Genomic DNA, 26,615 nt, shown 5'->3' with positions numbered 1-26,615 from the left:
TGAAGGTATGTAAGCTGCGGTCGCGAGAGAGAACTTTACTTGCAAACTTTTCCTCCTGAACTAACCTTGTTTTGCTTTTCTCTTCTTTCCCCGCAGGTGCCGCCGCTATGCAGAAGATGGAGCGGAACGTCGGAGAGGTTGTGCGGAAGGAAGTAGGTTGTGCGGAAGGAAGAAGACAGCGGGACCGCTGCGGATGCCGAGGATCACCGGGTAAGTGTCAGGTAAACTGGAATCCTCGCGTGCTCATAGATTGCTGGAATTTCTTATCCGTGGATCAGATGTCAGCGGAGAGCATTCTGCTGCCATGGGCAATTCAACGTGAAGCGTCTAACAAGGCCTGGGTGGGGTTTATATAGCCAGGCCCGGCCACACCCAAGATCTTGGAGCATGTTCTGCTGGCCACGCCCATATTTGCCACACTCATTCCAGAAGCAGCAATTAAGAATGTTCAGGCCTGCAAACAGACCGTGTTAGTTTTGTTGAACAGGCTTCACACCATGAGCCTGGTGCCAAAGGCTCCAGGACAGGGTCCAGGTGGGCCTTTCTTCATCTCTGCGGTTTTTAATCCGGACAGGGTGCCTTTTAAGCCGTAAAGTCCTGAGGGCAGGGTTGCATTGTCTCTCGGAGGTACTGGTCATGACAATAAGTTACTTACCTGTAACTCTGGTTCTCCAGCATTGGTATCTTTCATAGATTCACATGCTGTGAATATTCCCCATCGTCAGGCTGGGAATCCTCGGTAACAGAGCAGTTTAAACTTAAACTGAAAACTTTCAGTCACTTTTGTGCTGTAGTACAGTCATTTGGGTTATACTGCACACAGCAAATGCAAACACCTCCCTTAACTACTCCTCTGTCTGCCATCTTCACATTTGTCAAGCGTACGTGAGGGCAGTAAGAGAGACAGTTTGAGCCATGTGGGGTAGGTAGGAGGGTCGCATGTGAATCTACAAAAAGTACCAATACTGGACAACCAGAGTTAAAGATAAGTAACTTATTCCTTCTACAGCATTGGATGTTTCATAGATTCGCATGCTGTGAGTAGATTACAAAGCAATATTAAAAACCATACATACAGGCAAGGCAAGCTCCTAGCACAACAAAAAGGTTCTGCAGAACCAACTGGCCAACTCTAAGACTCTTCTGTGAAATCTCTGTCGACACAGTAGAACCTGATGAATGTATGCAGAGACCTCCAGGTGGCTGCACGGCAGATGTCAAGCAGCGGGATCCGGGAGAGGAAAGCAGTGGTCGCTGCCACCGCTCTGGTTGAGTGAGCCCATGGCCTGCCAGGAAGCAGCCAGCCGGCCTGTTGAGGGAAATGCAGGTTGCAAGCCATCTTGAAATGGAAGACTTCGACAAAGCCTTCCAGGGCCCAGAAGGTCCAAACAACACAAACAATTGATGCTTTATGGATGTCTGGTGCATACGCTCAAAGGGTGGCTTCATGAGCTTTGCGAGTAGCACATTTAGTTCCAATGCTGGAGCTGGGTGACTGACGGGTGGAAAAGACTGGAACAGCCCACATAAGAACTCCACCAGCTGTGGGACCACAGGCATGGCACACCTGCAGAGCAGTTGTACCTGGAGATTACAGCTAGGTGTACTTTGATTGAAGAATGTGTTAAGCCCAATTAAGCCAGAGACAACAAATAAGGTAAGATATCTTGTGGTCAGATGGCCTGAAGCCGCAGCTGATGCTTCCTGCACCACACCTGAAAACGTCTCTACTTGCTTTTGTAGCACTTCAAAGTGGACAGAGCTCTTGCTCGGGCCAGGACTTCTTGGCAGTCTTGTTGAAAGGAGAAGGATCCACATTCTAAGAACACAGCAGCCAGGCCGTCCAATTGACAGAGGCCGGGTTGTGGTGCAGCACTGCCCCCTGGTTCCTAGACAGGAGAATCTGGTGTGGCTACAACCTGAGAGGAGCAGCTGACAAGAGGGCGGGGAGGTCGGAGTACCAAAACTGGCTCGGCCACGCAGGGGCTACTAATATCAGTTTGCACCGATATAGTCTGAAGGTGTGGATGACTCGAGGTACCAGCGGGATATGGGGAAATGTATACAGGAACGTCCACTCCCATGGGAATGCAAAGGCGTCCCCCAAGTTCTCCGGATGGGGGAATCGGCTGGCAAAAGTCTTGCACCAATGTTGTTGTAGGTGGCAAAAAGGCCCATCTCCAGTGTGCCCCATGTCTGGAACAACAGGTGAAGATGATCTTTGTGCAGCTCCCACTTGTGCCAAAAGTGCAACTTCCTCCTGAGGGAGTCTGCTAGGTTATTCCAAGTTCCCCGGCAGATGGAGGGGAATGAGAAACATGTCGTGCTGCAATGCCTAATGCCAGAGAGCCTGAGCTTCCTTGGATAGCTGTGGGGACCTGGCTTCCCCTTGCTTGTGGAAACAAAATATTGATGTTGTACTGTCAGTGTAGATATGTACCATTTTACCCGCTAGCAAGGGGAAGAAAGACTTCAGAGCCCAGAATATCACCCGTAACTCCAGCAGGTTGATGTACAGGTTATCGTCTTCTTCGGATCATAGGCCTCTTGTGTGTTGGCTCTGACAGTGGGAACCCCAGCCCTCCAGCGAGGCATCCGTCGTAACGGTGGCCTGAAAGGGGCACCTTTCACCAGATGTTCCCTCACCGACCACCAGTGAAGGCTCTGCCTGAAAGCCTGTGTCAGAATGATGCGGTCGTCCCAGGACCCTAAAGCTTGTTTTCACTGGGCGTCCAGGAATTTCTGCACTGGCTGCATGCGCAGTTTGCAGTGAGTGATCAAAGGGATGCCTGATGACAAAATCACCAGCAAAGACTTGTAATTGCAGCCTGGGGTCACCTGAGTACTGCTGAGGCAGCGCACCTTCACCGGACGAAACGGCACCCTCTTGTCCGAGGCCCTGGCAGTGCACGAGTGGGTGTCGCGTCTCACTCCCAGGTAGAGCACCTGTCTTGATGGAACTAGGTGCGACTTTGTGAAGTTTATGGAGAATCCTAGCTGCTGCAGACACTGGATGTTGGCCGTGGTGTTACCTTCTATGAGCGGGTAGGAGGGGGCTCTCACCAACCAGTAGTCTAGGTACGGGTATACGTGGATGCCTCTCCACCACAGGTGTGCCACCACTGGCATAAGGCAGTTGGTAAACACTTGTGAGGCAGAACGCAGGCTGAAGGGAAGGGCTTTGATTTAATAGTGTACTCCTGCCACCATGAAGCATAGGTAGCGGCGAATAGGGATGTGAAAATAGGCGTCCTCTAGGTCGAGGGACACCAAGAAATCTACTTGCTGCAGCTGGGACAGTACTTGTTGCAGCGTCATCATACAGAACGTTAGTACCGATAGGAATTTGTTGAGCACCCTTAGATTTCATATGGGCCTCACCCCCTTCACCCCGACTTCTTGTGCAGTGCCTTTTTTCTTACCAGGAAGTAGCAGGGGTAGACTCCAGTGGCCACTTCGTCCTTTGGCACCTTCTCCACTGCCCTTTTGTGTAGCAGAGCATGCATTTCTTGCAGCAGGTGTCGCAACTTCTCTGGCTCGTGCGTGCGTGGAATGTCTGGTGGAAAGTCTACTTTTACTTGAATCTTGCCAGTTGTCCTCCCAATGGGGTGCTGAAGCGGGAGGACTGGGCCCTGGGCTGGTCATAGATGCTTGCCGGACAGGCCCCTAGATTGAGAGGAGCGCCGGTGGTGCTGAGAATCTCTGTAGGATTGGGACTTCGTCCTATACTGGTCCCCTGAGGAGTACGGTGAGGAAGACGAAAACTGGTACGTGGAGCGGTTGTCCCATACAATTCTACCATAAAGCCCTTTCCCAGGGCAAAAAGACTGGCGCCTTTGCTGTGCTGCCCATGGAGCGAGCACTCTGTGTATGTCTTAATAGAATGCAAAACCTCATCTACCTTCTTTCCTAATAGTTCTTTTCCGTCTAAGTGCTTGTCTACAACCCGGGATTGGACATCAGGTCGAAAGTATGTGGCCTTCAGTCCTCCTTTTCTGTGAAGGACCACTCCATTCCCAAGCTGGCAAAATCAATTTTCGTCGATGTCCACTGAAACCGTGATGGCATAGTCTGATGCCAATTCTCCCTCATGGAAGATGTACATAGCCTCCTGTTTTTCGTCATCCAGCAGAAACTCTAGGATGGGCCCCACCTTGTACCACAACTTGCGATCATAACCTGCGAGAATGGCTATTGCGTTCACAGCCCATGGCTGCAGTGGTAATGATCTTCTTGACAAAGGCATCCATGCATATTCCCTTCTTGTCCGAGGGAACGGAGCAGGACGACATGTTGGCTGACCTCTTCCTGACAATGAAGTCTGGTGTAGGCAGAGTGTGGGTCAGGCGGGAGCGCTCCCCGGGGCCCTGTCCTTTTTGTCAAAGAGGTACTTCTTTCTGGGGCGAGCCAAGGTGACTACGACATCCTCCCAGACATCCTCCCAGAAATCACTGATTTTCTGTGCTGCTCTCTTCGTTGATACAATACGCTGTCCTTGTGCTGCTCCTCTGGGGTAAGGCCGAACATCTTGGCCGCTCTGGCGATAAGTGCGTGGAAGTCCCCCACCTCATTGGGGGGCGAGTCTCTAATCAGAATATCATCCAGTTCTCCATCGGCTGTGATGAAGTCTTCAAATTCGTCAGTGTGCGACAAACGTGTGGACACCAAATTCTCCAGGTGGTCTGGATCTGTGTCCCTCCCTGTATCTGACAGTTGCCAGGGCCTTGACTGGTGTTTAACCCTCCTGAGGGGTCATGGAATGCCATCCTTCCTGGATGGCCCAGGGACATCTGCAGGAGGCCATTGAGGCGACATAGGGACTGGAGCCGGTGCAGGGAACCTTTGTTGCATTGTTCACACGAGCAGGGTCATGGTGGATAAAATGACCAGTGACATGTCCCTCTGGGGAGGCAATGGTGGCGCTTGCTACATCAGAGGCAATTCATCCCCCCTAGGGGATGAGTGCAGGGGTGGTAATACTGGCAGTCTGATTGGTCTTGCCTCACCCCATGGAGAACTCCTAGGTTGCCTTCTAGGAGGTTGTGTCCTGCATTGCTGAGAAGATGGAGGTGACATGACAGCCTCTTCATCCCGCTCCTCTATTCACTCAGAGTAACAAAGAATTGGTTCTGCTACGATAGTGCCTTCTGGTAGTACTGCCACTCCGAGATTAGGTATGATGCTCCTGGTAGTGCCACCAGCACTGACACTGTGTTGGTGGGGGTGGCGGAAATGTTTGTCACAATTGCGGTGGTGGTACTCATGTGAGAAGGCACAGTGTTTTCTGTCAACGGGGTAGTCGATGAAGGTATCACAGTCGAAGTAGTTGACTGAGTCACGCGTCTGCTCATCATCATGGTAGTAGTCAATAACTGACTCGTTGGCAGGGGGACGGTGTCGATGGCTTCGGCGTAGATCACCTGGTGGCAGGCCTGGGCATCGACGAGGACTTACTCAGCTATGATCTTGAAGACGTCGACGGGGTAGCTTTCACCACAACAACCAAGAGTGGCTACTGGACTTTGACGTGGCCGTGGTTGACAGGGCCGCTTCCGTGGGGCGGTGGAAAAGGCCCTGGTTGCTCTTTTCTTTACACACCCCCTGGGCACTGACCTAAGGTGATGACCTGTCCTTGTGCGAAGATCTCGGCTCATCGTCAGAAGCTTCCTTGTGCTTCCTCTTGCTGGTGGCATGTACTTCATGCGACTTATACCTCTTTCTATAGGTGGTTCACTGGGCCGTTCTGCCCTGCCGTAGCGAGCCATGGCTCCATACAGACGTGGAGTCAGAGGCCCCACTAGCATCCTCGAGTCACGCAACCAGACAACGATGATGATTTCTTAGCGTCTCGTTGGACAAAGACTGGCAGATTTTGCAGTCCAGAATGACGTTGCGGTGGTGAAGGAAGTAGAGGCAGTCATCTTGGTGGTCTTCCATGTAGACATGTTTCAATCCGCAGTGGGTTTAGGCCTTGAACCGGCTCTTGCTCGCGGACTCTGCATGCAGTAGGTCTAACTATGCAGTCGATACGTCGGCAAAGATTACCGGCGGAAGCAACGGTCCACGACTTAGCAGTGTCGCCGTCAGCGGCAGTCATCGAGAAGACGTCAAAAAGATGACATCTTTCCTCAAAAATGATTTTAAAGTCAACATTTTATCGAGAATAGTTGGTGCAGTAAAAAATCTGAAGATGGCTGACAATGAAGGAGTTAAGGGAGGTGTTCCTATTGGTTGTGAGCAGTATGAACCAAAATGACTGTACTAAAGCACAAAAGTTACTAAAAATGTTCAGTTTGAGTTTAAACTTCTCTATGTTACAGATGATTCCCAGCCAGCCAATGGGGAATATTCACAGCATGTGAATCCATGAAAGATCCAATTCTGGATAAACAGATTTCACAGCAGACAAACGTATCTTCTGATCAATAGTAAAATTAACCGCTCTCATCCCTCAAAAAAAGTCTCTGCACCTGCTTACATTCCCATAATAAACACTGAGACAACTCAATGGCCCACAGGACGACAAAGGAGACATTTACAAGTAATTCCACCTCCTACTTCATTTCTTTTACCCATCGATGCCTTAGCAATTGCCTTGAAAGTCAAATTTAGGTCTGTTTGAGAAAGTCAAATTTGGGTCTGTTTGGGAAAGTCACATTTTGGGTCTGTTTGGGAAAGTCAAACTTGGGTGTCTTTGGGAAAGTCATATTTTGGGTGTGTTTCTGTAAATCAGAATTGGCCTACTTCGGCACTCAATTGCAACCTGCTAGCCCAGTGACTGCTCAATACCTCTGATCTTGTACATTTCTTCTACTGTCTCAGCTCTCTACTAGCCCATGGCGTTATCTGTTTCTCCTATTCAAACGCCTCTGCCAGACAAACCCTCACTGACATCCTCTTTTTCGTTCCCTCACCAGCTCTCTGGACCCCTCATATGATATCTATGCTCCGTCCTGTCTCCTCCTCACCCATTAATGGTGGCACCCATTGGGAAGTCTGTATGGATCTCTTTGACACCTCCAGAGTCTTCATTAACGACTATCTAAATGGTACTGTCATGGTGCAAGCCCCTCAGGCTAATCTCCTCCTCTTTGATAGGCAGTTCCCTCACCTCATCAACTTCCTCTCATCTCCAGCTGTCCCCTACTCTCTTCCCCTGGCTACCTTGCCCTCCTGCACATCCTCCTCTGCCCCATCTCAAGCTCCTTCCACACCCCTGCAGGGCGTACCTATGATCTGTACCCCTCCCCGGAAGGTCTTTAAGGCTGGCAACCTTCTCCATCTCGCCCCTCTCAATTCTCGCTCGGCTGTTAAACACTCCTCTGACATTTGTCACCTCCTTGAAGAACTCAACCTTGATGTCCTCGATCTCACCGAGACGTGGTACACGGCCAGCTCTGTCACAAGTTTTGACACTCTCCTCCCTGACAGCTTCAAGATCCTCTCAGCCCCCAAATCCAACCGGCCTGGAGGGGGTGTAGCCCTGATCTTCCCTGAGTGGATTCCTGCCTCTCTCATTCCAACTCAAGCTTACTCCTCTTTTGAATGCGTAGTCTTCAGGCTCTCTCTCTCTCCTAGCCACTCTCTTACTGTTGCTACCCTCTACTGGCCCCCTGGTCAAATCACCTCTTTTCTCTCTAAGTGGGCTGACCTCTCCTCCTCCCTCTTGGCCTTCAACCACTCAACTTCTCAACCTTGGTGACCTCAACATCCATCTTGATTCTACCTGTCCCTCATCTGCACTCTTTCGCGACTTCTACGATTCACTCTCCCTCTCTATCCTTCCCTATGGCCCAGCTCACTTTGAAGTCCAAATCCAAGTGCAATTCCTGGTATGACTCTGACCTAGCTACACTTAATCAGAAGTGTAGGGCAGGAGGAGAGGAAACAGAGTGCTTCTTTCTCATCCTCTAACAAACTGGCCTGCCGCCTTCTCCAAAAGCAATACCGACACACTGTCCGCACTAAGAAGAGAGTCCACATACAAGCCTGCATCTCTGCGGCATCTAACAATCCGGCCAAACTCTTCAAAATCTGCAAGGAGCTGGTCAACCCTGCTGCAATCTCCACCCTTCCTCTCGCCTCCCAGGCTCTTTGCAATGCTCTTGCCTCTCACTTTATCTCTAAAACCCAGGACATCCTGTCCACTCCTCCGCTCCCCCTCCTCCTCATTTCTTCCTCCTCCCTCTCGTCTTGCTGACCCTCCCTCAGCTACTCCCCCGCCCCCTTTCCTCTTTTCTCCCCTGGTGAGGTAGCTAGACCAGTCTGATCTATGAAAACCTCATCAAATCAGGTCCATCCCTGTTCCTCTACAAACATTAAGGACCACATTGACACCCTTGCTCTGGCCCTTGCCGATTTCTGCAACCTCTCCTTTGCCTCTGGCTCTTTCCCCTCCCCTCAAAAAATCCACTGCTGATCCATCATGTCTGGCAAACTACCGCCCAATTTCCATTACTCCCTTTTTGGGTAAACTCCTGGAAAAGCTGGCCATCTCTCAGCTTAATCTTCATTCCGACTCTGTTGGCTCCCTCCATGACAACCAATCTGTCGTCAGAGCTGCCAGAAGCACGGAAACTGCTCTCCTGAACATCCGTGAAGACCTGTTCTCCAACCTCGATTCTAACATTCCCTCTGTCCTCATTTTACTTGATCTTTCCTCTCCGTTCGACACAGTCAACCACACCACCCTGCTTAATCGTCTCTGTGACAACCTGGGTATCACTGATCAGGCTCTGGCCTGGCTGATCTCTTTTCTCTCTGATCGACTCTCCTAAGTACAACTTGGGTCCTTTCTATCTTATATCTCCCTCTCCACATGTGGTGTCCCCCAGGGGTCTAGCCTCTCGCCCTGGCTTTTCAACCAATACCTGGCAACTCTCGCCTACTGCATCTCCATTTTCTGCTCAACTTTACAGTGCTATGCTGACGACACCCAACTCATTTTCAGGCTTCCTTCAGCCGACTCCTCATCTCGGATTGTCTAATGGCTATTCAAAATTGGTGTGCCACCAACAATCTATGTCTAAATGCCAACAAGACCAAGATCCTCCTAATTGGTACACCATCTCCATCCTTTCCTCTCACTCTCTGGCTGGCCTCCCTTGGCCCTCATCGTACCCCCACCTGCGCGGCCAAGAACTTCAGAGTTATCTTTGACGCTACACTTTCCTTCTCGGCACACATCTCTGATGTCTCCAAAAAGTCAAACTTTTTATTGCACCTCCTTAGAGGTACTCTGCCCTTCCTCTCCTTCCGTCAAAAGCTCACTGTCTCCCAAGCTTTGGTTCTCTCCAGACTGGATTACTGTAACAGCCGCTTTCTAAATCTACCTGCCTCCACTCTCGGCCCTTTACAACTAATCCAGATCAGGAGTGCGAGACATGTCCTTGGCCTCAAGCCCTGGGATCGTATCTCTCCAGCCCTCAAATCCCTTCATTGGCTCCCAGTGGATGCAACGATTACATTTAAAACCCCTCTGCATTGTCCCCAAGGCTTTCTGGGGCCTGGTTCCAAAATACCTTCAACTATCCCTCCATAAATACCTCCTCTCTCGAGCCCTTCGCTCTTCTACTTGAAACTCACTCAAGGTTAGTCGTTCTGCAAAGAAATGAGCTGTGGGTAGATCTCTGTCTTCTGCTGGTGCCTCTCTTTGGAACACCCTCCCGGCCACCTTGAAACTTTAGGAAATCCATCTCTGATTGTGGAGGCATCTCAAGACCTTCCTTTGCTTCTGCCTTTGCCCCCCTACTCCCATATTGATCTGTTTCTTCTCTTGGCATCGTACACCTGGCCACCCTCTGTCATTGGGGCCCAGGTACCTGCTCACCCTGCCACCCTCCTGCACTGCCTCCAGGCCACCCTCGGTGCTGGGGTTCTGTATCTGTACCCATACAGTCCCCCTCCCACTTTTCTTCTGCACTTATCAGTTATACCTTATCTGACCAACTTTCGCTTGCCACTTTCTGGCTGCACTACCATGGAATTATCGCCCTTATTTATTAATTTCATTTAATATTTATTCTGATTTTTCTCCTTTGCTCTGCACTTTCCCCTTTTTCCCTTTTCCATGCACTTGCCCTTTCTTAGATGTCACTGGGCCAAGTAAGATCGCAGTTTTATTTTTTGTTCTACCTTGTTCCCCTCCCTTTTTGCCTGGTCGTGCTCTGAAACACTCATGTACGAGCGCAATATAAATAAAATATAATTTCATTTCATTTTACAAGTAATGTTACTTCTAAGAAATCTTCGCCCACAGACTCATTCTCTTGCTACAGTTCCACCCAGCATCAGCTGTTCAAAATATTTTCGTCAGGGGGGGGGGGGGTCAGTGCCGCCTCGACGACTAACTTTATTCAGTGCCGTCTCGATGACTAACTTTATTCAGTGCCGTCTCGCCGACTAACTCTTTTCGGCCGCGCCACTCAGACACTCGACAACAGACGTGACATTGATTGCTGTATTAACGGCATGCACCAAGACCCATTCCCTCCGTTACGTTTTTCTGCGCACTCGGCACAATACATTGAATATGAGAAATCCATTTCGTATTATGCCAGTATGTCGAGGCCTAAACTCTCCAGTTTCAAATGCTGCAAGGACTGCAACTCCAAAATGTCCTTCACAGATCCGTACACTATATATGTGTGGTGTCTTGGTGTGTCAGATATGATATGGAGAAATGTGGTTGTTATCTGGCTATGAACCCTGAAAGCGATGAAAAAACGCTTGGCGAAACTGGCACCCGATAGACCACCGTCGGAATTCCCGGTGCAGTCACTCTCTAAATTCTTGGTGCACGACATTGAGGATCCTACCCCTGACAAACATTGAGTGGGAAGGTGTCACCAGAAGTCTCACCACTCTTCCTCATCCTCGTTGCACAAAAAGATGCACTGACGCAAATGTGATTCATTGGACAATAAAGGTAAGTCGTACTCTGCAAAGGGTGCATCTAGGGAGCAGTGGGATAATTTCAAAAGACAAATGATGAAGGTATTTGAGAAGGCCTGGGCTGGTACAGCTTCGGCCTTTATGCCACAGGTTGTCCGGCTACACTGTGTCCGGCACAAAGGCAGCCAAGGGAGGTCAAATGCCCCCCGAGCGAGATCCCAAAGGATAGACCTGCTCCAATACCGTCAGAAACCCATCAACTGTGGAAGCTCTGCAGGATTGATCCTTCATGCCTGATTCTAGATCATTTTTCTTAGACTGAATTCAGTCCATTTTCTATGAGCAGGGCAACTCGATACCTTTTGGGTTTGGACCAATGGGGGAGGGGGAGGGGTGTAGCCCTGGATCAGTTGCCCGATTTCGTGGCAGATCAGGCAAGGTTACTGGAACTTGCCGAGGGCCTCCACAATGCAAGGGAACTGGACACGTCGAGCTGCAGCAACATCCATACGCACACCCAAATGCACAATTCCATAAAATGGTCTCGAGAATGTAGTCATAGCTTTAGAAGGTGGTTCCACATTGAGATAGTATTTCACAACAGGTACACATCCACAGGGAAACACCCACCCAAACAACTGCCAAACTCTGTGTTGAGGAGCGATGCTTATTAACCAAGGATATTTTTCAAGATAGAAAAAGAATACAAATCAGCAGGTATATATTGCCTAAGTTGCATCACTGGATGTGACATACTGTGAGAAATGGAGAGAACTAATAAAGCAACAGCAAATGAAATACAAACTTAAACAATTTAAATGTACTCTTGATTCGATATAAAAAGTGCCATTAAGTCATTGCAGGATGACAAATAATAACTACCTATTAAAAATACACATGCACACAAACATGCATGTTTCTTTTTGTTATACAAACTACAATTATAAAAAACAGACACATAGTAACTAAACGTTTAACGTAATTATCTAGTGTACTTGAAAGCAAAGACCACTTCCCAATGGAAATGTCAAACCATTAAGGGCCATCGAACATTATAGGCATTACTCAAACTCCACTATAAATTAATTAATACATTCTATCAAAAGAAGCTATTTTACCCACAGGCCATTATTTCATCAATGTCTTAAGAAACTAGACCATCCCACAAAACAGTCAAGCATTGAAAAAGACAACAGTTTTGTCTGTTTTATAGGAATTTGCTAGGCAACGCCATAATGGTAGCTACTTGTCCATAAGATGGCATCAGACGGAAAATGGTGTGAGGACATGGGCATTTGAAGTCCGTTCATGGCAAATGCATACCTAATACATAAACACAAGCCAAAACATTTGGCTTTGCCAATGCTTCAGTACAAGCAACGGATGCGAGGAGACCGGTATTCCTTATAAACAAAGTGGCTAAAGGCAAACTTGGTTAAGACACTTATTATACCACAAGATTATTTACAGCAGATATTAAGCTATTAACTCTCTCAAGGCTGCGTGGAAATAACACTGTCTGGCCCTAAACAGCACAAGGTTTGATGTTACTGCATGAGGGAGCTAGCTCAAAGATCATAGCAGGGTGCATTTTAGTTGTGAAGAGGCAGGTAGCAGGCGAGAATGGCCCTAAAGATTAGCATGGCAGTAGACGGTCAATGGATGGGTAAATATTCAAACAGCACCCACATGTTGGGGTCCCCCTCACATCCCGCCACACTCCTATCTGTATTGTGATGAATCCCTAGATGTCACTCCTCCTCAAGGGAGAGCCCTTTCCCATGCGGACTCACGCCCCCCCCACTCCCTGGGGAGAAGGACAACCATCTAGGGTACAGCCCTTATGAGCTACACACCCACATACTTTGGCCTCTCCTTCCCCTGCCTACCTCTGTTGTAGACAGTAGACCTATGTACTGTTAGAAGGCAGATGATTTTAAGGTACTAGGTAATCCAAGTACTGGAACGGGTTGGCCCTGCGGAGCACAGAAGATGAAACATGTGAAAGATGACAGACTTATACAATGGGCCCAGACACTGCTAGCCACATTGTATACAACAAAAATCAAAAAAGGACTTGACACTGTCTTGGCCAGCTGCGGAAGACGGCAGGTGTGCTGCGCAGCTATCGTGGGAGATACAAACCTGCATCGCTGACCCGGAGGACGAGGACTCAAGGACACCAACAGTCCGCTGCATCTGATGATCCAAAGGTCTGCAGGAGCAGACCTGTGCCCTGCAGCGTCGAGAAGAGGGGAAAGGAAAGCAGAAGGCAGCCGGGAACGCCGTTGCATAGCCAAAGGGAAGGCAAGAAGCTAGAGAATACGAATGGAACGCCCACCATCCCAGGCAACGTGTCAAAGCCCTCAACAAGGTAAAGGGCTGTATGGGAGACTCAGCGGGGATACAGACGGCTTTCGAAGAAGGCACATGTAGTTGTCCCTAGATCCCTTTGCAACTCTAACACTTTGTGGCGTGGCAGGGCCCGAAAGCCTACTAACTTTCTCTTCATTGCAGTGGTGAAACAAAGCCCATTGATCACCAGGGATGGGTCGAGGACCCCAAGTAGCATAAAGAGAACTTTAGGGGGAGAGTCCCTCTCAATAGTGGTGGGTATAAACCCACTGGGAACCAGAGAAGGGTCGGGGGCCCCTCAAAGAGAAACAAGTCATCTTCCTCGTGTCAGTACTTGGCAAAGTGGGCCAGATCAAAGAAGAGAATCCAGGATCACAGAACCTCCTAACACTCAGAGTTAGATGTTGTGGGTGTGAAGCCTAATAAAGACAAGGCCAGGGGAAGGGAGCCATTCCCCCTGGTTGTAAGAGACTGCTCTAAAATTACCAGTAGAAATTAGTCATTCTCCTGGTAGCTCGGACCGGAAGTAAGGTCCAACAGGCCTGAGGAAGAGGGCCATTCCCACAGGCTGAGACTGAAACCAAACGTCCCTGGCCCACCGAGAACATTTTGTTTGGAACTTTGTGGCATGGCAAAGGGAGTCATTAACCCCAGGCTATCCGAGACTGAACACTAGAAGGGATGCATTCCTCTGGCCCACCAATGAGATATTGCTTGGAACCTTGTCTCCTGGGGAACAGAGTCATTCCCCCCTCAGCCTTTCTGAGACTGGACATCAGGAGAAGGGATGCATTCTCCTTACCCACCAAGGAAGCAGAGTGAGACTTTAACCTTAACCCAGGAGAAGGGAGTCATTCTCCTGGGACCAGAACAGTACTGGCTTATTTTTTAATTTCTAGTGTAAGGGACAGAAGTAAGGTTCTTGACAGAACGCTGGACACTTTTACGTCAACAGTCATCCATCCGCCTTAGATCTTTACTTGAGGCAGGGATCCCTCTCTTAGGATGCGGTTAATATAGTTTTTTTTCTTCCTTTATTGGTTAATAAAAGTCTTTAAACATGCCAGATTTGTGTCCGCCTCCATCTACACCCATGCAATATTCGAATGTGATATTGTGGCTTAGCGAGACCTAAAAGCCAAATACATTTTTTTTGCTAAAATGCAAGGAAAGGAGTCAGCACAAATGTAAAACGCACAGCAACCCAATGGTCCAGTTTTCTCATACCAAACTTAGCCCAATCAACAATGCTACACTTATAAACTACATAAAATGAGCATTAAAAAGTACCAACCCAATTTTGGTTGAATTAGTCAACTCGTGTTCCACTGGTGCACTTTCATTCATGTTTAAGTAAGTATACAAATAAAACAATTCACCCACTTTCAAACACAACAGCATCAAAACAAAAAAACAGTGCATCTTAACACTTTAAAACAGTGGTTACTACTATATTGAAACATCACCAGAAGACCGAACCCTTCCACAGTATGTTGCATAAACCACCACTTCAAGCATTCTCTACATAGTATGCTCACATCAACATAGCCATTCGCAAAAATAATACCTACTTAAAACCTTGGGCCTCCAAGAATTTTTCTCAGCATAATTCACAGACAATTTATACAATACTTGAAAAAATTATGGAACCAGTTTCAGAGATCAGGGTGGGGGGAGGAGGGGTTGTAAATGCTAACATTACAATCTATAAAATGTTGCACGGTATACAGCTTGTGAATGCCAATGTTGAGGTTTCACACAGAATTGGACACTAAGCAAGACACAATAAATTCAAAACATAAAATGAAATAATCTCAACATTGTTGGAACCTTAACTCACCCGGGGAACCTGGTGGTTCCCTTCCAAACTCACATTTTGGAATCATAGGTTTGTAGAGATACAAGAAGAAAGTTAAGTGTGGTGGCAGGGATAAGGATAGCAACCCTTTTATACATAGTGGTGACAGGGATGATAGGATCCCAATTCACCTAGTGGTGCTTGCTTATTCAGAAGATGTAGGGTCTATGCCATTCTTCTATATGTAATCAAGGACATGGCAATGATGATTCTAAAGACTTAATAGTCTTTAATGGGCTCTCTTAATCACCCAAGCACATTGTGTTAAGTCAGGAAAAGGTTGGGTACTTGGCTTAGCTTGATAAACCACATGCCTTGCCCCATTTTCACTGGATCACTGTTGCAGTGACCTTGCGATATCTTTTACTGGCATCGAATGGAAGGGAACCATATAGTATTGATGTTTGTGGCAAGTCAACACCTGGGGCGTAGTATTTTGTGACCGTCACTGACAAAATCTTGCCCAGCCACACCAAGTCCTGCCAAGCCAGTGCACAGAACAGGAAATCCTCAGATGACTTTCCGGAACTCTGTGCCTCCAGATAACTATGTTGTGTATTCTCTCTACCTGGACACAGCAACTTATAAAAGGTCTGGACAGGACATGCGCGATATCACGAGAGAGAGGATATGCAGAACTACATCATTTTTGTCAGTCATCATCAGAGTAATTTGTCCTTAGTAAATCACTTAGGTAGTACAATACAGATAGGGAGTCACAAGGTGTTGCTCCAGTGGCTTCCCACTGGTGTGTGGAATGAGAAACCGTTACAACCTAAATTTACAAAATCTGTTAGCCGCATGCTCTCAGTTGACTTCATTATTGTTTTTAATTTGAATGCAAACAGGAACCGATCATCCACATGTTCAGATGGAAAGAGCGATTGCTGCTCCAGAATTATTAAAATGAATAACAATAGGAAAGTCAAGCCAGGAGAGAAAAAAAACATTAATGGTCGTCTTCACACCCAATGCCTGGCAAAACTAAAGCAGATGGATGATATACTCGCTATTATTACCAATAACTCATATTCCTGGATGCCCATGACAGAAGAATTGTACAACAAAACTGAAAAAACTTTGTCTTGGCACAATGGGGGAGAGGGGTCGATTTCCGAGTGGTACCTTTCTTTCTTTAGAAGCATTGAAGGAATTGGGAAGGACGTTTCCGCTTGAAATATTTACGAGATGGCGTAATAAGCGTCATACTATGTTCCCTTCATTATCTTCTTCTCTGAATACCTTTGAATTACTGAACTGTGGAATGCTATTGCAAGGCAAAGGGAGTTTGAGATGATTGATGCATTATAAAATAGTTAAAGACGCTGCAGTGACTACTACATCATCCCGCAGAAAGTTGGAGAAATATTGGACGTTCAAATCACAGACTAAGGATAAAGCTACATCTTCAGCCAAACAAAAAAGTTGTCCTTCAATGCGCGATTCGAACACATGCATTTCAAATGTATTCATCAATTGAACTACACCCCAATACAGTTACACAGTTATCCAGATATTAATCATATATAGATATGATTGGTTATTTATAGCTTAATACCCAGAGGTTTCTAATCTGCGGACCAGGGGATCGAACCTGTGCTGCTTCTGTCTTGCTTCCAAGGCGAGCACGTTGCCCCCGAGATATAGGAAAGATGCCGTCTTGATAATGCACATTTTTGTAATTTGCCATAGCTCTGAAGCAATAAACAACACTTTGGAATTAGGTTTTTCAAATAGTAAGTGATATTCTTGATATACAAGTAACACCCTCTTAGTTGAAAGGTCTATTGGGTTATACAAAGTAATTGTCAAGCACAGTGCAGAGACTTCCGTGACTATTTGCAATAGCAAATATATGTGTTGTTGTGACATGGGGGAAATGTCCTATCACCACTACTACTACTCAGCGGTATCTGCGAGACATTACATTTTGTTATGTATGCAAAGAAAGCTATAGGTCTAGTACTTCAACGGCGTGTAGATCTGAAGACATATGGATACCATATAGAAACTACTTAATAACTAGCAGTAATCAACAAGCAATTTTGGAGTATGATTATATTGTTATACGAATAATTTTGGGTAATATCAAACGTACATGGTGGGGAGTCACAGACAAGAGTATACTTGAAGCCAGAATGTCCACTCTTGGAATTGCTGTGTTGTGTTTGTTATGGTAGCCGTTGTTTTCACTGTGTGTCATTGTAATATTTTGTTTGGGCTAAAAAGAGATTGTATGGTTACTCTTGCTCGTCTCGAAATTAGAATGCAATGAGCAGGAGCTAAAACTAGCTCACTAGCTCATGGGTGTCGGGCATCATTCATTAGGCAGGAACTGAGTACCCAACACACTGCAACTCTAACGTCCACATAATACACACTAACCTTTTACACTTTCCAGGAACACCAGGCAGGTGAGTGCTTTAGGCCCTCAGACCCATCTTGGCCTTTGAAATCCATTTTAAAAAAAAGAAAGTATCCCCTGCACCTGCATCCCTCGTTGCAGTCCTTCCTGCTTCCCTACCTCCTGCCTCCCATCCCGCGCACCACCCATGATTGGCTCTCCACCAAGATCTTAAGTGCCTTCTGCAGGGCAGCCCTCTGCCCGGCAGCCCACGCGGCTAAGGTCCCCAAGGCAAAGGGCGGTTCCAACTTAGGCGGCTCCAGAAAGTGTCAGCAGATGTCCACAAAGGAAGCCAGTGGCCATCCGTCAACCAGCAACGACCAGTACCAGTATGGTAGGAGTTGTCTAGGTGGGGAGTAGAGCAATTACTCTACCCCAGAGGCCTAGCCACTTATCAAACCTATCTAAAACACTGTAAATATTTCCACTGCCTCCCTCGACCCACACTGTTAAATCTAGCTGTGTCTAGTATTGTAGTTTTTCTCGTGGTGCTGTATAGTTAAAACTCATTTTGATGAAGAAGCAGAATCCAAACACTGGCAATGCTTTTCGGACCTATTAGTTGGCCCTTCTTCAGGGTGGATTCTACAAAATTAAAGCAAACAATATGCAAGAAATATGGAAATATGGGAAAAAAATTGTTAATTCAACATAATCAGTGAAAATCAATCAGAAAAACATGTTACTGGCAAATGTATGTCATATAGGAGCTTTTTATGCTAAAGGACCCGGTAGCGCACAGCTTCATTCATACAAAGTACCTGCAGTATGTCTTTACTTGAAGCATTTACTGTGTATGCTTGTATTCAATTCCATAAATTCAATTTCTATATGGCCGCACTAAGTTTCCATCACTAAGGCAGAAAACCATATGTTTGTCTCCACCACGTGTTTTGACCAATATGTACCGGATCACTCCGCATCTGAAAAACACATAACAAGGGGACTATGTTTGAGTCCATTATGGTATTAAGTTCCAATGCGTTGAACTGTTTGTCTCTAGTGTCTCTAATAAGCATAAGTATTCCTACCATTTTGTACAAAGAATATATCTCCCACCGGTGTATTCTTCGGTTGATCTGATAGTGGCGAACGTTACGGCGGCATCCAGTCAAGCCCCTGTCTAGTTGCCATGCAGCATGGGACCTTAATGGGTTATTAAAAATGCGCAAATTACTATTGTTGTCTACATCAAAGAAAATGACTAAATGCACTGCCAAGGGTCATTGGCAAATTTCTTACCGTAATAATTCTTGTCGGGTGGATGCTCTCAAAACTGCATTTGTTCTGCCGCGGTTGACAATCGGGTATGCGTACGTTGTCAATGAAGTGTTGTCAAGGCTTACGTTCAAGGAAGCCATGACACGTTGTGTTGCTGGTAGTCTAGGGAACGGTGTAGCCGTAATCCTATGTAAAGCGCCAACGTTAAAACAAATGTGGTCTGCTGTATAAAGTAGGAATCAGCTAAATCACTAAGATGTATGTTACCATAAAAACGGAAAACATATTAAGTATTGAAACAATCGGAAAGATGGATCTAATGGGGGTACTCAATGGATGTCCCCATTAGAATACAAGGTGATACTGTGCACTGCCTATTAGATAATGGTATTTAGTGAAATGAAGACGCGTCAATTGGTGTTGGGGTACTCATTACCTGTCCACATAAGAAAGCTAGGTGATCCCGTGCACTGCCTACTACCTAATGCCATTTAGTGAAATCAAAACAAGTTGATTGATGCTATCGCGAGTCTTATGCCGCCAGTGTGATAAATGACTTGCATGGAATGACTGCGATCTTCATTGAGAGCAGTTGTCGGAGAAAATGAGGTTCATTTCTGTCAGTTGCTGCTTTAAGTAAATGGACTACGTAGCTGGATCTGTACGACGTTCATTCATCGCATGTTTTTTTACGCTTCGTTTTTTGCTGCCGATTTTTGTCTAAAACTCATCGAAAAATATGGGGGGTGGGAGGGGTAAAGGCATATAAGAGTTAGGGGTGTGGAGAATAGGTAGTAAAAAACTGGGAAGAAGGGATTATTGGGGGGAACCTCCCCAATTGAAAATAAAATCAATTCGTTTTTTAAGGCCAAAATCGGCTGCAAAAAGCTCTGCAAAAAAAACCTGGCAGTGGAATGACATAGAATCACTGGATCTTAGTATTAACAGGAAACTAGGTGTCTATGGCGCCGTATTCATAGATCAAAATGTATCTCTGTATTCAGAAATGATAGTGTGTTGGCATTCATTATGTTCTCATTGGAGACATACAGGACTTTAATGTAGGCAAATGCGTGTACTCAAAATACTAATAGAATATACATCTCTTGATTACAATTTTTACAGATATGTACATCAGAGAAAGTTAAGCCAACATGTACATCAGAAAAATGAGGTTAGTAGGTTCCATATGTTTCACATAATATTTAGGTGGTGCAATACAAGTGAACTTCTTATGGGGAACTGATCTCCCCGTTGGAATCTGGTAAAGAACATTCGCATCTCAGAAAAGGAAGTTCGGGTTAGGACCAATGTCCGCACAAAGTGTGTAAGAGGTTATTGATTCAATGATAGTCTGGTTATTTCTGTTCAAGTGCGTTTCTTGTATTTTCCCACCTTAAGGTCCTTTATTTTTCATAGGAAACAATGCAAATTCAATTCTTCGTTAAGTCTGCGAGGGGATACAGTGTTGAGTCTCTCGATCCAATATGCTTCCCTCTGTTCAAGTTTCTTAGAAACGCTTGTGGGATGTTTTTACCCATGCATACAAGCCCTACCATAAAACTGTGCAGTACTGGCATGGAAAACATCATGATGACCAGAACTCCTCATTTTTGCCTATGTTGTGAGCACAGGAGGGCACTGCCTAAAACCACCATTGGGCTACACACACAGTAGCCTGAAACCATTGGGAATGGCAATGCTGATTGTCAAAAAAGCAACTCAGAACTGTGGGGAATTCATTTTCTTTATCCCAAAAATGGTTGCATTACCAGTACTCACCACTATCAGAAATCTGGCGTTTTAAAACCACCAGACTTTTGTGTAAAACTGCACAAATGAAACAAAACCAGACCAAGGAAAGACTTGCTAAGAGGTGGAAGAATGTAAAACCATATTCTGAAATGACTTGAAGGAAGTAATTATTTAATGTATAGGTACAAATTGTCAGTTTGATTTGAATGTAGAAAACTGGGAACAAAAAGTGACATTTAGCTGAAACCTGGCTTAGTGAAACTGGATTCTGCCTGACAACTACCCCCGACAGGAGAAACCTGTTCAGCCACTCTTTCCAGGCCTAGCTGCATCCTGCTGCCCCTTACCAAAAGGAGTTGTCACCTCTCTGATTAGATTAGGGGTGGAGCACCTGGGAACTGGAAAGAACAGAACAATGCAACTTGCTTGACTCAGGCAAATGTTATATTGGGGGCGTCGTAAAATAGCTTCCTCTTAGGGGAAACTGGGAGGGGCAGTGCCTCTGCTAGCAGCTGAGCTTGGGGGAAGTGGATAAACCAGTTATTCCACCCTGTGATGTGGGAAGCCACACCCCTTTTTGACTAGGGCATAATTTTAAAAAGATAGATAACTCATAGTGCGGTCAGAATTATATAAGTAATATCATTATTTTTGTGATTTTTCTGTGAACATTTTGAGAGGCGTTAGGACCCTGTGGTGTATTCTGGGGGGTTGCTGGCGGAAAATAGGGTCTTACTCCAAATGTCTGCATGTTAAAAATCTGACACTTCATCAATTAATGTCCATACTCCTTGTGCACATTTGTGTAATTTTGGGTAAATGTCCGATATTGCAAAACCAGTCAAAAAGCACAAAATGTTGTCATTTTTGAATGCAAGCCCCCAGGAAGATCAGAGGCGGACAAGCATGGACCATAAGGAATATATAATGTGCACATGTAATTTCAACAAATTGTATATCTGGGAAAGATGTATTTGAATCAAATATAGATTTGTGGGCAAACTGACCAGGGGAGGATCCTCTGACCCATAAACAGACCTCATCATGATGACAATCCATTTCCTTCCCCCAATCATGGGAGAGGGGAGAATTGGGCCAATGACAATTAGAGAGGGGCATGCTTAGCTAGGCCCAGGCACACACCCATTTCCAAAACACATAAAAAGAGACTGCTGGGACAGGTAGAGACATTCAATTCCATTTGCTGCGGATCATGCTGACCGACGACTTCACATCCAGAGATCCAACACTTAGACTTCCAAGCTAAGCAGAGACTAGAGAACTTTGAACCAAGAAGGCCCACTGCAAGCAAAAGTATTTGTCATCAGGCCTCAAAATCATTTGCAAACTTCTCCACAGCCGGGCAAGCTGTCTGAATTCTTTTGCCAAGAACTCTTGCCAGTACACAGAAAGCAGTGTTACATCCAGAATCCACTTGATCCGGACCGGAAAGCAGAGCAGTATCCAGAACCAGAGGCTGCTGAATCCAGAGAGGCTAGACCAGCAGATCAGAGCTGACCCAGATCGCTGTGAGCAGAACCGGTGCCTGATTGACCCGCCGAGCAGTCAGAACCGCAGCCGGACGTGTTGACCAGATCCGTGACGAGGCCTAGTTGAAATTTATATTCTGAGTACCTAGCAGAACTGTGCAGAACCAATCTCTTAATCTAATCCAAACTATTTTAAACTAAGTAGAACAGCCTCCTAGAAATCGTGTCATCTGTCATTTGTAAAGCTGCACAACTGTCACCTGTCAATTCTGAAGCTGCAAGCTGTCACCTGTCATTTTGAGTTTTACTTTAAATCCGAAAAACTATCTTTATTTAATCGTCCGTATCTCTGGAACCGTTTGGGCTAGGAACGAGTATCTAAGCTTTCCAACAAGCCTAGAACCGACTTCCTACTCTGTATACTTTTTCAGCAATCACGATTCACGCACGCGCGAAATTTACCGCGATTTGCGATTTTGGCTCAATTTCTCCACTTGCCAAAATAGCAGCTCCATTCTTTCTTTTGTTAAAATCCGTTTTCAACTTGGTAATAACTCATAGAGCATTGCTAAAGTGAGCCTGAACTAATATCAACACGCATCTGCCACTCACCCTGAATCTCTAGAGGGAATTAAAATCATTGGCACATTTTCCCATCCATTGCCATCACATTTAAAAAGCATTTTGGGCCTGTGTTTCAAACTCCTACCTGTTTCCTCTAAGCTTGCTGGGGGGGGAACTGAATTTTGTATTGTATTTGATTGCATTACTGAGAACTGTGTGCTCCTCTTTCCATCTCCTTCCATTTCTTACATTGCATAGGGGAGGGGGGTGAATTGCCAGAGAAAAAGTGATTATCTTATCTTTTGCTAAAATCATATCAAGTATTTCTGTAGTGCATTTTATTCCTCATTGCTTTTCCCTTGAAATCATAAAAGTATTTTTGCTATTTTATCCGTCCTATACTAACTCCTCATTGATTGTAAAGAAGTGTGCTAGTGCCAGATTACCCATTGTTGATCAACATCATATGTCTAAGTGTACTGTCAGATATTAATTTATTATAAAGTGTGATATATATATATATATTGTTTAAATTCTCAAATAAACCTTTTAATTTGCAAAGCAACCCTACTTCTTGGCTCAGTGGGGTCAGGGGGATTCTAAGAGGGGGGTGTTATACAAGGGTGGTCATCCAGAGTACTGAACTAGACATAAAAATACATTAATAAGGGTTTTCCTCAGCATCCCAGACTAGGCATTGACTTGGCTGCAGTGTTGATTGAATATAGCTTACAAAAGGTTCTTAAATTAGTTGTCTGTACCACTTCTAAAATCTGGAATCTTATTTGTGCCACTTGGTGTTTAGCCTGGTCAAAAGGACTTGCAACTGTTGAGTGTTGGTTGTGGGTCGTTATACTTGATTTATGTTTGTTCCATTTTAGCCTTGCTTTTCTAGTAGTTAGTCCAATGTATAGGAGGCCACATGGGCATTTGATGCAGTACATTACTCCTTGGGATATACAGGTCGCATGATCTTTAATTTTGATTTTCTCTCCAGTCCAGGGGTGTGTTACTGTATTGCCTTTTATGATGTTATTGCAATTGCTACATGACATACATGGGAAAGTTACTTATTTTCTTGGTTTCAGTTTTTTAGTTACTGTTGGTTTTGTCTTCACAAGCAGGTCCCTTAGGTTGCTGCTCCGTTGGCTGGCAAATATCGTTTGGTTTTGAAAAATGTTCTGGAATTTGTCATCACAGGTTAGCAAGGGCCAATGTTTCAATATGATCTTTTTGATGTCTGTATGCTATAGTTGCTCACAAAGACTAATGGATTTTCAGTTGTAGTGGTAGTTCTAGGAGTCAGTAGGGTAGTTCTTTCTTGGAGTGATGCTTTGTTGGATGTTGTACAGAGTTCTTCCTCCTTATTTCCTCTTCCTTTGAATTTGCCTAACATCTTTTTTTCTTATTTGCAGTTAGTGTTGCTGATTCCTTTTATACATAACAGTTGAATATATGGCAGACTTTTGATGGTAGAAGGCAGATGAAAACTCATCCTGTGTAGAAGGTTATTTCTGTCTGTGGATTTATGATATACGTTGGTTTCAAATGAGGGTGCATTAGGAGTTACTAGAACATCCAGGAAATGCACACTTGGTTGTCGCATTTCATGTGTAAATTGAACCCTCAGATCAATCCTATTTATATATACCAGAAAGAAGCTGAGTGTTGCTCCAGACCAAAAAAATTTCATCTATATACCTCCCCCAGTGTTTGATGTGCTTATGCCAGACCGGGTGTTTGGTAATGTGATCTTCCTCAAATTTCAGCATAAATGAGTTTGCATATGCCGTTGCCATGGTGGCCCCCATGGCTGTTCCACTGGTTTGTAAGTAGTAAGTATGCTCCTATTGAAAATAAGCATTTAGTGCGATAAATTCCATCAGTATCATGACCCATTCCTTGGATGCTCCCACTTCCTCCTCTTGTAGTAGCAGCCTTTCAACTGCCTGTTGTCCCAATGAGTGCGGAATGGAGGTATATAGGCTATTGTCATCAATTGTAACCAAGATGTCTTGTTCATTAAGTTGAATCTGTGAGTCTGTTCAAGAAATCAGTTGTGTCCTTGATATAGGAAGGATACTTCTGTATGATTGGTTGTAGTATTTTGTCAACGTAAATGCCAAGTGGTCGTAGAATACTGTGAGTAGCGGCCACTATGGGTCGTCCTGGAGGGTTGGTCAGGGATTTGTGGATCTTGGGAAAGAGATAAAGATGTGCTACTTTTAGAAAATTCTGTGTAAGAAATGTTTTGGTTTTTTCATTATCCAATCATTCTCTTCTGCCATCTCCAGAATAGTTATGAAATTGTCCATGATGTCTTTGGTTGGGTCACAAGGTAAGATGCTATATACATTGATGTCGCTGAGCTGTTTTAAACACTCAGCTTGATAATCCTCTGTGTTCATCACTACCAATGCACATCCTTTGTCTGCCGGACGAATAGTAATAGTTTCATCTTTGTACAGATTCCTAATAATTGAGAGGTCATTCTTGCTCAGATTATGAAATTTGGGCGTCTTGAAGGAAATCTTTTTCAAGTCTCAAAGGATGGCTTCATGAAACAGGTCAATGGTGCCATGTGGTAATGGTGGTACATAGTTGCTTTTGGGTTTAAATTCTAAGTACTGAGTAGTTGTCTGGCTCTCTGGGATCTCGATGTCTGCAAATTAGGCTTTTAATTTCATTTTACGAATGAATTTGAAGAGTTCAACCTTCGTGTCAAACAGATTCATTCCAAATGTCGGCACAAAACTCAGACCCTTTTGTAGAATTCTCTTCTTGGATTTGCTGAATCTGCAGGTTGATATGTTAATAATTAGACTCTCCTGTTTGGATATCTGCCCTCCAGTTTCTGCATTGTTTCCTTTCCTTCTGGGCCCTCCTGGTTCTTTTCTCCTTTTGTCCTTGTCTAAAAAAAGGATGTCTAGGTGGTCTCTCCTCTCTTGCTTGAGTGCCATCCGTGCTGGTTATTTGTTCCTCGTTGTTTGCAGATGTAGGACCTCTTGAAGTACTTGGCCGTGATTGCAAGTCAGAGTCTGAGCTGGATTGGTCGGTGGAATCCCGTGGTTGATGTGGCTGCCCAGGATTCCTGTATTTCTCCACCCAAGTGTATACCTTGTCATTATGGTAATCATAGGGGTCTCTTTTAAACTTATGGATTTTCTTATTTTCTAGCTCTGACTTATATTGTTCTAATTTGTTGTTAATATCCTCAAGCATGGTTTTCATATCTTCTCCATTCAAACTTTTACTGAGTTCAGTTTTAACTTCCTCTATATCAATTGCAATTGATTTCAATTCATTGGCTAGTTCTTGAATGGTAAGAAGAATCAAGTCGAGTGGAATGGAGTAAACAATACAAACAAGACAAGAAATGACTGTTCCAAAAACAAATCTGCGCATACAAGAAGGAAATACAAACATTCCCTACCAGGCAAAACTCCTAGAAACCTACGTATACAAAGAGAAGGCATTATGATGACAGAATCACCAATACAACCAACACACAAAAAGAAATGTTCAACTTCATTAAAGAAATGAGAAACCCACCTGGTTGCGACACCACTCCAAACCTCTCAAAGACACTTTGCTACGACCTGGCAGACCATTTCAAGAACAAAATCAACGACATCCGACAAATCATACAAAACAGACCAACCAACCATAACACTCAACCAACCGGACCCAAGAAAGAGCCACAACACAAACTCCAAAACGTTCCTGAAATATCAGCAGAGGAATTCGCCAAGCTGGTAAAACAGCAAGAATGCAGGATCACCAATGGATCCCTGCCCCCCTGACATCTACAAATCAATCCTTGCACATGGAACGCCATCAGAATACTACAGAAACCTCCTAAATCTCTCACTCACAACAGGAACTGTAGCAAAATCCTTCAAATCAGCATATATCAAACCACTTTTAAAAAACACAAGTGGCGACGTGGAGGCCTATCCAACTACAGACCGATTTCCAACATTCCCTACCCGGCAAAACTCCTAGAAACCTACGTATACAAATTAACCCAAGAACATGTAGAAAAAAAACAACTGCTAGACCAAGCACAAGTCAG

The sequence above is a fragment of the Ambystoma mexicanum genome, chromosome 2p (assembly GCF_040938575.1).
Source record: "Ambystoma mexicanum isolate Mex_15411 chromosome 2p, UKY_AmexF1_1, whole genome shotgun sequence".
Lineage (NCBI taxonomy): Eukaryota > Metazoa > Chordata > Amphibia > Caudata > Ambystomatidae > Ambystoma > Ambystoma mexicanum.
Note: the sequence above shows the minus strand (reverse complement) of the source record.